Source organism: Apium graveolens, chromosome 7, assembly GCF_009905375.1.
Source record: "Apium graveolens cultivar Ventura chromosome 7, ASM990537v1, whole genome shotgun sequence".
Classification (NCBI taxonomy): Eukaryota; Viridiplantae; Streptophyta; class Magnoliopsida; order Apiales; family Apiaceae; genus Apium; species Apium graveolens.
In genome coordinates, this window is record NC_133653.1 from 80,738,403 (window position 1) to 80,749,596 (window position 11,194).

Below are 11,194 nucleotides of genomic sequence, written 5' to 3' on the forward strand. Positions count from 1 at the left end.
GTAATGTAGAAGCATGATATTAGACTAGATTTGTTTTGTTTTATTATCTTGTTTTACTGTCATGTAACTTGGTGATATATAAACCAAGTGTAGCAAGTAGAACAACTAACTAAGCAAGCACATTTTTCAGAGAGATAGATAAAGCTGTACTTGTTAAGTATTTCTCTGTAGTTTGTTTGTTCACTTGTAAAGCAGTTGTATGCTATTCAAAGCATCACAGAGTTCTCAATCTGATATATATATATATATATATATCTGGTAGATACATTTAAATCCACCAGAAAGTTTTAAAGCTTGTGTTTTATTACTTAGTGTTTTATTTCCATTATTCTTTCATTCCGCAGTATTGCAAATCAAACACTATTATATATATTGAGTTAGAACATTTTTAAAATCTCAAAAGAAGCCAGAATTACATTCAACCCCCCTTTATGTAATTCTTGTTATATTGTTAGGGAATAACAGAGATCTGTGATACTTTCAAGTTCAATGGAGTTTCTGAAGATGCTATTAAGTTAAGGGTTTTTCCATTATCTCTGCGGGGTAAAGCAAAATGCTGGTTACATTCTCTACCACCAGGGTCTATCACCAAATGGGAGGATCTTGCTAAATATAATTTAACTAAATTATTTCCCAAGGCGAATACTGCTGCGATCAGAAACACACTTACTCAATTTGCTCAGCAATCTGGAGAATCTTTATGTGAGACTTGGGATCGTTGTAAGGAGAAGCTTAGAAAGTGTCCTCACTAAGGGATGCCTGACTGAATGATCATTAACTATTTCTATAATGGTTTGGTGCTACTTCTAGACCCATGCTTGATGCAGCATCAGGAGGAGCATTGTGGGCTAAAAGTTATGATGAAGCTTATGAATTGATTGAACTGATGGCTGTAAATGAATACCAGAATCCTACTCAGAGACTATCTCAGGGAAAGGTAGCAGGAATTCTGGAGTTAAGTACAACCACTGCTATAGCTGCTCAACTTAAGACCCTGACGATGAAGGTGGATTCTTTGGCTAATTATGGAGTTAATTAGATCACTAGTGTCTGTGAGCTTTGTGCTGGTGCCCCTGAGAGAAAAGCTGGTACAACTGGATGGGAAGAGCCCATTGTAAGTGAGTTAATGGATGTCAATGAGGCTGACAAGAGATAGTTAATTTAGCAAGAATATCAAGCTATTTTAGACTCTGTTTCTTTTGAAGCTGAGGCATTTACTCACCCTGTGGCAGCATATCAAGTTCTAGCTGAACAGGACAATGTGGCTGCAGAAAAGATGCTTAACTGGGTGTATACAACTGCTTTAATGCAAAGAGCAAAGGATTCCATCATAGCCATGTCACCTAAAGCTGGTGATGATGTTGACTATGGAACTGGTGAGTCTGAAGACTTCCTTGGAGATGAAAATGGCGATGAAGAAGAGTTCATGGACATAGGGGAGAAGCAGGCCCTAGCTCTAGACCAAACATTCCACCTTGGGTGTTTTCTAAAGAGTGTGATGAGCAACATTTCAAGACAACTCTTTTTCACATCATTCAACAAACACACACTGCTCTTCAAGCCACTACTAATGCTAGCACCAAGAAGCTTCTACAAACACACCTCAACTCTCTACAATTATATCAAATACAAGCTCTTCAACACAATCAAGATGTCACTTCAATTAAAACAAAGACTGACCAAGTCAAGAAGGATGTCTCTGAAAGATTGGATGCTAAATTTCCAGATACAACAGTGCTTGACATCAACAGAAAGTTGAGGAATAATTCTAATCTTGAAACTAAAATGGATTCCTTGGATACAAGACTGAAAGTAGTAGAAGCCTCTCTCAGAACTATTCATCTACAACAAGCACAACAAACTCAGTTGCTTCGAAAGCTGGTGGCTGCACAAACTTCTACCTCCACTCAACAAAAAGGGGGAAAAAGATTCAATCATCCCAGTTAGTCAAGGGGGGTAAACCAGTGAGGGGGAGCATGTGTTAAATGTTCAAATTAGCCAAGTAATAGTTCCAGAAATTAAATTACCAAAGCCACCAGTATTGGACATCATTGATCTGATCCAAATAACAGCTGATAATCTTGTTTCAAAGATAAATCTCAAGATGCTTGATGTTGCAGCTATTGAGAAGGAATTGGATGACAAGTGGAAGAAAATAGATGAAGAAATTCAGAAGAAACTTGGTCAGATACAGAAACCAGAAAAGATCTTTCATCACTATTCACAAGTCAAGCAAATATCTGTGAATTAAATGAGTCTAGGTAGCTTAGAAAAGGGCCAACCTTCATGCATCAAGTCTCCAAAGGCCAATCTAGTTTTGAAGCCTAAAAAGAACTATCTAAAGTTCTCAGACAAAAATTATGTGGATCTTATGTTTGAGATACCTAGGCCAGATGAAAAGAAGCTGTTGGCAAGGTCAATTGCATTCTTCAAAGATCCAACTGATTCAGTGCTGAAAAGAAGGATTTCCAAGATCTACAGGAATGGTAAGGAAATCTGTGTGGTGGTTGGACACCCTCAGTTTGTAGAAGCCAAGAAGGAAGAAAAGGAAAGAATTAAGTAAGAAATGAAGCAGGCTTCTTTAGATACTAAAAAGCTCAAACAACAGAAGAAGCAAGCTGCTATCTTGGCCAAACTTCAAACTGTGAAAACTACAACTGAGATTTCTGAGAAACCACCTGTGATTACTAAAGCTCAAGATCAGAAAATGCTCAATAAACCTCAACTGGAAAAGAAAATTCAGATACAAGCTTCATTCCAAAAGAAAATTGGACTTCGGTGATGAGGAAATGGAAGACTACATTCCCAAATAGTCTACAACTGTAACTTAGACATCAAAACCCTCAGTGGTGCATGAGGAATTCAAGATGGATCTAACAAAGAACTTTTATGGCGAGCCTATAATTCCCAAGATGAGCCAATAGACTGGGAAAGTTTGCCAATTCCTGAACTCAATTTACCTATCTTCAACAAGCCAAAGAAAACAAAAATAAAAACAACCAAGAAGATCAAGCCTGTGACTCTCAGAACCAAAGCACTGGCCAAAACTCCACCAACTGTCAAAAAGGGAGATCTACTATACATATGTGACATCAAGGAATTTTCAGAAATAAATCTCTACTTGGATGAATTGGAAGAGGTAAGAGGAATTGATGCACACATACATCTTCCTGAAAGACTGGTGTTTAAGTACATGGGAGGGAAAGAGTTCACATGGCCTCTTCACAGGATTCTTCAAGAAAGCCAATTTGTACTGATAAAGGACTTCTCATCCTTCAAGAAAAATTTTGGTTTTAATGTAACTGCAAGGAAATTGGTCCAAAAGAAGATAGAAGATCTAAGGAGTAATAAAGCAAAAGATGCACTCCCAAAAACTCTATTAATTCCCTTCACAGGAAATAGAGTGCATTTAAGGCCTTATTGGTTGATGGAATTCATGGATGACAAGGGTGTTAGAAGATTCTTCAGACTAGATGACCAATTGAGTATCTCTAGAAATGAGACTCTATTGGAAATACAAGAAAAGCAGGATCTGTCAGATGCTGAAGAACTTGAATTCCACAGGCAGCTCCAAAATCAAATAGAGGAAAACAACAGGAAGCTTGGGAAGAAATGCAGACAATCAAGGAAATAAAAATCACCTGCTCAGATTAGAGGAGCACCTTGATAATGATAGTGAAAAATATTTGTACACTTTACTTTGTTCAATTTTCAATAAATTTGCAGCACTTATTAGTTTTATCTATTATAATTCAATCTGTACATTTAGGGTGTTTTGTTATCATCAAGTTTTCCTTAATTTATGGCTACAATTCCAGTAGACATAAATTGGGGGAGATTATTAGGAATATGTTATGAACTTGATGTTAAATTAAACAAAACACCTTAGTAGATTTAACTTAGTGAATTTTGTAGCTCTCGACAGATGTTTTATTAGAGTCCAGACGGATGATCTTTTATAGTCCCGACGGATGATAACTGAACATCCATCAAGAGTGTAGCTTATGTAACAAATATGTATTGTAGCTCAATTCTGCAAACAACAACGTTTAAGTCTAGTAGATTCTGTAGGATTCTCTAAGTCATGTTGACTACTAGATTGATACACATAATAGGTTGGCTGATTGTAAATATGAGATGTCTTGTTATTCTGTATAAGTGAAATGGAGTCAAGTGATAAATAGACTCTTGACGGATGATCTACAAGGCTCCCGACGGATGATCAACATAATCCCGACGGATGTTCAACACAGTCCTGACGGATGATCATATTCAAAATAGCTGTTGTTAGTGACAACACAGTCACATGCGTCGGGTGTTTGCAAAAGGAATGTGGCAGCCTGTTAAGCAGGATTTTGAGAACAAAGAAGCATTACCATTTCCATGCAAATATGAAGATATTTCTAGATGCTGGACATAGTAATGTAGAAGCATGATATTAGATTAGATTTGTTTTGTTTTATTATCTTGTCTCACTATCGTGTAACTTGGTGATATATAAACCAAGGGTAGCAAGTAGAACAACTAACTAAGCAAGCATATTTTTCAGAGAGATAGATAAAGTTGTACTTGTTAAGAATTTCTCTGTAGTTTGTTTGTTCACTTGTAAAGCAGCTGTGTGCTATTCAAAGCATCCTAGAGTTCTCAATCTGATATATATATATATATGTACCTCTGGTGGATACTTTCAAATCCACCAGAAAGTTTTAAAGCTTGTGTTTTATTACTTAGTATTTTGATTTCCATTATTCTTTCATTCCGCATTACTGCAAATCAAACACTGTTATATATATTGAGTTAGAACATTTTTAAAATCTCAAAAGAAGCCAGAATTACATTCAACCCCCCTTTCTGTAATTTTTGTTGTATTGTTAGGGAATAAAAGAGATCTTCGACACTTTCAAGTTCAATGAAGTTTCTGAAGATGCTATTAAGTTGAGGCTTTTCCCATTCTCTCTGCGGGATAAAGCGAAGTGCTGGTTACATTCTCTACCACCAGGGTCTATCACCAAATGGGAGGATCTTGCTAAAAAAAATTTAACTAAATTATTTCCCATGGCGAAGACTGCTACGATCAGAAACGCACTTACTCAATTCGCTCAGCAATCTGGAGAATCTTTATGTGAGGCTTGGGATGGTTATAAGGAGATGCTTAGAAAGTGTCCTCACTAAGGGATGCCTGACTGGATGATCATTAACTGTTTCTATAATGGTTTGGGTGCTACTTCTAGACCCATGCTTGATGCAGCATTAGGAGGAGTATTGTGGGCTAAAATATATGAAGAAGCTTATGAATTGATTGAACTGATGGCTGTAAATGAATACCAGAATCCTACTCAGAGACTATCTCAGGGAAAGGTAGCAGGAATTCTGGAGTTAAGTAAAACTACTGCTATAGCTGCTCAACTTAAGGCCCTGACGATGAAGGTGGATTCTTTGGCTAATTATGGAGTTAATTAGATCACTAGTGTCTGTGAGCTTTGTGCTGGTGCCCGTGAGAGAAAAGCTGGTACAACTGGATGGGAAGAGCCCATTGTAAGTGAGTTAATGGATGTCAATGAGGCTGACAAGAGATAGCTAATTTTGCAAGAATATCAAGCTATTTTAGACTCTGTTTCTTTTGAAGCTGAGGCATTTACTCACCCTGTGGCAGCATATCAAGTTCTAGCTGAACAGGACAATGTGGCTGCAGAAAAGATGCTTAACTTGGTGTATACAACGGCTTCAATGCAAAGAGCAAAGGATTCCATCATAGCCATGTCACCTAAAGCTGGTGATGATGTTGACTATGGAACTGGTGAGTCTGAAGACTTCTTTGGAGATGAAGATGGGGATGAAGAAGAGTTCATGGACATAGGGGAGAAGCAGGCCCTAGCTCTAGACCAAATATTCCACCTTGGGTGTTTTCTAAAGAGTGTGATGAGCAACATTTCAAGACAACTCTTTTTCACATCATTCAACAAACACACACTGCTCTTCAAGCCACTATTAATGCTAGCACCAAGAAGCTTCTACAAGCACACCTCAACTCTGTATAACTACATCAAATACAAGCTCTTTAACACAATCAAGATGTCACTTCAATCAAAACAAAGATTGACCAAGTCAAGAAGGATGTCTCTGAAAGATTGGATGCTAAATTTCCAGATACAACAGTGCTTGACATTAACAGAAAGTTGAGGAATAATTCTAATCTTGAAACTAAAATGGATTCCTTGGACACAAGACTGAAAGCGGTAGAAGCCTCTCTCACAACTAGTCATCTACAGCAAGCATAACAAACTCAGTTGCTTCAAAAGCTGGTGGCTGCACAAACTTCTACCTCCACTCTACTTGATGATAACAAAAAGGGGGAGAAAGATTCAATCATCCCAGTTAGTCAAGGAGGGTAAACCAGTGAGGGAGAGCATGTGTTAAATGTTCAAATTAGCCAAGTAATAGTTCCAGAAATTACATTACCAAAGCCACTAGTATTGGACATCATTGATCTGATCCAAATAGCAGCTGCTAAGCTTGATTTAAAGATAAATCTCAAGATGCTTGATGTTGCAGCTGTTGAGAAGGAATTGGATGACAATTGGAAGAAAATATATGAAGAAATTCAGAAGAAACTTGGTCAGATACAGAAACCAGAAAAGATCTTTCATCACTATTCACAAGTCAAGCAAATATATGTGAATGAAATGAGTCTAAGTAGCTTAGAAAAGAGCCAACCTTCATGCATCCAGTCTCCAAAGGCCAATCTAGTTTTGAAGCCTAAAAAGAACTATCTAAAGTTCAGTCAAAAATCATGTGGATCTTATGTTTGAGACACCTAGGCCAGATGAAAAGAAGCTGTTGGCAAGGTCAATTGCATTCTTCAAAGATCCAACTGATTCAGTGCTGAAAAGAAGGATTTCCAAGATCTACGAGAATGGTAAGGAAATCTGTGTGGTGGCTAGACACCCTCAGTTTGTAGAAGCCAAGAAGGAAGAAAAGGAAAGAATTAAGTAAGAAATGAAGCAGGCTGCTTTAGATGCTAAAAAGCTCAAACAACAGAAGAAGCAAGCTTCTATCTTAGCCAAACTTCAAACTGTGAAAACTACAAATGAGATTTCTGAGAAACCACCTGTGATTACTAAAGCTCAAGATCAGAAAATGCTCAATGAACCTCAACTGGAAAAAAAAATTCAGATACAAGCTTCATTCTAAAAGAAAATTGGACTTCGGTGATGAGGAAATGGAAGACTACATTCCTAAATAGTCTACAACTGTAACTTAGACATAAAAACCCTCAGTGGTGCATGAGGAATTCAAGATGGATTTAACAAATAACTTTCATGGTGAGCCTATAATTTCCAAGATGAGCCAATAGACAAGGAAAGTTTTCCAATTCCTGAACTCAATTTACCTATCTTCAACAAGCCAAAGAAAACAAAAATAAAAACAACCAAGAAGATCAAGCCTATGTCTCTCAGAACCAAAGCCCTAGCCAAAACTCAACCAACTGTCAACAAGGGAGATCTACTATACATATGTTGTCACACCCCCAACTTAACATACAAAATAAATAACTTTTATAATATTTAAAAGAAAGTAAACTTGACCGAATCCAAGATCTTACAGTTTAGGGTTTGGAACAGCCCAACACTACCATCTATTACAACTGATTTTTTTATCGAGTCCTCACACAAAACTATCTCTTATTCTACCTGAGCTCGGACATACGCATCGGCGTCACAGGTCTTACGTGCTGTCTGATTGAATCTAACCATAGCTGCTAGCTGTAATATCAGGGTAAAGCAAGGAGTGAGCCAAATGCTCAACAAGTGCTAAGTAATACGGTACAAAGCATAAATCGAGATATATATAAAAAAAATGACAATGCGAAGACGTAACCAATATTAACAAGAGATAAAACTTTGAGTGATGGCATCATTTGCTTGAATCAAAACATTTTCAAAATCATAACTTAAACAAAATCATTTTATGACGCTACGGATTACAGCGGGTGATCAGCCGCGAAGTAATCCCGAACCTCGCTGGGTTCTAAAACATTAATGGGATCCCTAGGCAACTTTTAAGCCTACAATATAAGTGTGGAAAGGACTCGCATCTCAGTCCAGATCCACTATTCAAAGAAAACATTTATCCCCCTTTGGGACTGAAAATCCATATTTTAATTATTTCAAAAACTGATGCCGATTTATGATAAAATCTCTTAAGTAGTAAACATTTTCATCAAGGGATTATAGATCAACTTGAAACACTGGAAATATGTTACCAAATCTCAAGGCCATGATCCACTAGACTTTACTATATTAGGGTAATTGAAAGATTTCAATATACAAGAACTTTGACAAGGAAATTTAGCAAGGCTATTGGATATTATGAAAGAGTAATGCCAAACTAGGCTTAAAGCAATGGTTTTCGACAAGGTACAAGTACTAGAACATCAAAAAGATAAGCTTCATGAATACTAAGGGTGTTAAGGTATGAAGAAATGATCTTTAGCTCAAGGTATATCAGGATTGTCGAACTTTAGGGCAAGAAAAAAAAGGGTTATCAATCAATTAAGAACAACTTTAAAGAATATCTGGCTTTTAGGTATCAAGGTACAGTTTCTATTGGGGTTCAAGCATCAGGGTGAGATGTTAATATTTTAGGAATCAATAGCATGTTAATCAAGAGGATCAATCAAGTATTATATCAAATCTTTATTTTATAATGGCATTCCAATTACTTTGATATACTAGTGTGATACGACTTTTGATCTACTTGAAATATGTACTTGAGGGTTCATGGCATTTCTATATAATATAAAGATAGATTTAAGAATCGCTTGGTTCAACTATATCAAGATAACTCAGGATAATTGCATCAACATATATGAACTAATTATCACACATTTGCAGTGTAAACGAAAAACAGGTTGAATCACTTGCCTTGAAAAAGGCTGGTCTGGTCTGGCTGGTAGGATCAACTGGATGCTTTACTCGACCTTTATGTCAAGTTTACCCTCGTCTCGAGATCCTACACAATTAATAATAACCTCATCATAATATACTCTCACCAACTCAACCTATTTACAACGCGAAATTAAACACAAATGGCACTTAGGCCTATATGCACGAAATTTATAATCACCTCATAAATACAATAGTACACATAGCCACATATTCTCACATACCATATTTTAATACCAAATAATATCACTCACATCATAATGCAACACTAGGCTTGGATGATCTCGATCCCCAACTAAGTCACTTGATCGCTAAACTAGACAAAGTCTCCAAATTGGGCCTTCTAACTCGATGTGCCTTTACTTAACTATCCAAAACATATTGACCCTCACTTGGGCCTTTAACTCTAATGGATTTATACTATCTTGCAACTATAGTGGTCAACCCAGGTCTCACTCATATGTAATCTAAAACTATGTGGTAAGTGAAAGTGTTCACTGGAGTAAATTTCAGAATGACATCTATGGTTTCTTGAGTGCATTAGACACTCTTAAACTACAAGTTTACCTCCAAAACTTCTACACTAGACTCTTCTGACCATAAGGCATCTCCCAAACTTAATGTGGCTCAAGGGTCTAGCTTGGGCCTCCTTGGGCCTAAGCTCAAAGTCCATTGTTCCCCTGTTTTTCTGGGCAGAAAAGACGCTGACTTGAACTAACTTGTGACACATGGTTATAACTCAAATACTTTGAACTATGGTTGGAAAAACTCCTCTGACACTCCCTCTTACTAAGGCCCAACAGGGCCTAATGAGGGCCTACCCATGACATGGTCAAAACTTCCTATTTCTATGTTGCAACAAAACTGTCCCCAGCTGGACAGATTTTGTGATTCCACTCATGCACCTAACCAAACGACTTGTAAATCTCCAACAAACACCTAAAACCTTTTATATACTCCTAATTCTAGCTTCTGGTGGCTTGGGCCTCAAAGTGCACAACAATGAAATTGTCAAAACTCACTCTAAACCTCAGGGTACCAAACTGATTTTCTGCAGAAACTAAGACTCTCCTTTCTCCAAGGTTCTCACTTAACAAACTCAACCATCAACAACCAAAATACCCAAACCATAACTTAAATATGGTGATCTACTGAACTAACTTCCTTACACTCAAAATATGCTTAGTGGAGATCATCCTTACCTAGGGTGCAACATAGCAAAACAAAGGAAATCACATTACACACATTACAAATCATCAAGTTTTCAGGGACAACAACTTTAACCCTTTTGATAAGTATAAATGAGATAACATCACATATTAAGGAGCACAATTCTTAATTAATATCTTAACTTAACTAAAATTAAGGTTTACTAGCAAAATATCACTTCGAATGATCAATAACTTCCAAAATTCAAGAGAAATCTACATGCATGCATGCTTCGAGTCTTCCAAACCAAAACAACATGATTTCCAAATAAATTTTTATTATAAATCAACAAGCAAGCCTATCATTGATTATATCTAAATGACCTCCTAGCATGCAAAGGTTTTTACCAAGATTTTACTAAGATTTTCATGTTATTATCACAAAAACACACAAAATGAAACAAAACAACCAAAGCACCATCCATTCGGCTCCTATCAAGTCATGGCCGAATGGATTAGGGTGAAAATAACATTTGAATAAGTGCAACACACTCCTGTTTAGCCATTCTCAGCCCTATGATACTATAACTCATGGTGAAAGCCTTGAATTCACAAGAATCAAGGATATTCACTTTGAGTTTAACAAAAAAAACATCACCATGCAAAGTCAACACATAAGTTTTCTACTCTAAACTTTTGAGATACACATGAACAACATGTAGGGAATAAGATTACTTGATTATAGGATGATTATTTGAGTGAAGAAATGAAGAAAGAAGGGGATAGGGGCTTCGGTTTTGGAAATTGCCGAGAGGGAGGGGAGAAAGCCGAGAGGGAGGAGGAGAAGAAGAGGAGAGTGAAGTGGTGGAGTAAAAGTGGAGTGGTGATCACTTTCTTGATTTGTTTTTATGTCTTGATTTGACTATAATGTGAGTGGGTTTGGGTAATGACAAGAGTAACCTTCTAGCTAGAGTTAGGCTATCTTGCATGCAAGGTCAAGGAGGTAATTTAGCTAATAAATCATGAGTTAGTGGGTTTAGAAATGTCTTCTTTGTCCTTGAAGAGTATAAAAAGGTGGTTTGCATGCGAGGGCTTCCTTGT

The 11,194-nt window shown here is 37.0% G+C and overlaps 2 non-coding genes across 2 annotated transcripts; both read right to left on the reverse strand.

Annotated features, from left to right (window-relative positions):
• Nucleotides 1–650: 650 nt before the first annotated feature.
• Nucleotides 651–757, reverse strand: LOC141675804 (small nucleolar RNA R71). The gene has a single exon (XR_012556436.1). It is a non-coding gene; the product is annotated as a small nucleolar RNA R71 (small nucleolar RNA).
• Nucleotides 758–5,070: 4,313 nt separating this feature from the next.
• LOC141675525 (small nucleolar RNA R71) lies at nt 5,071–5,177 on the reverse strand. The gene has a single exon (XR_012556173.1). It is a non-coding gene; the product is annotated as a small nucleolar RNA R71 (small nucleolar RNA).
• Nucleotides 5,178–11,194: the final 6,017 nt, after the last annotated feature.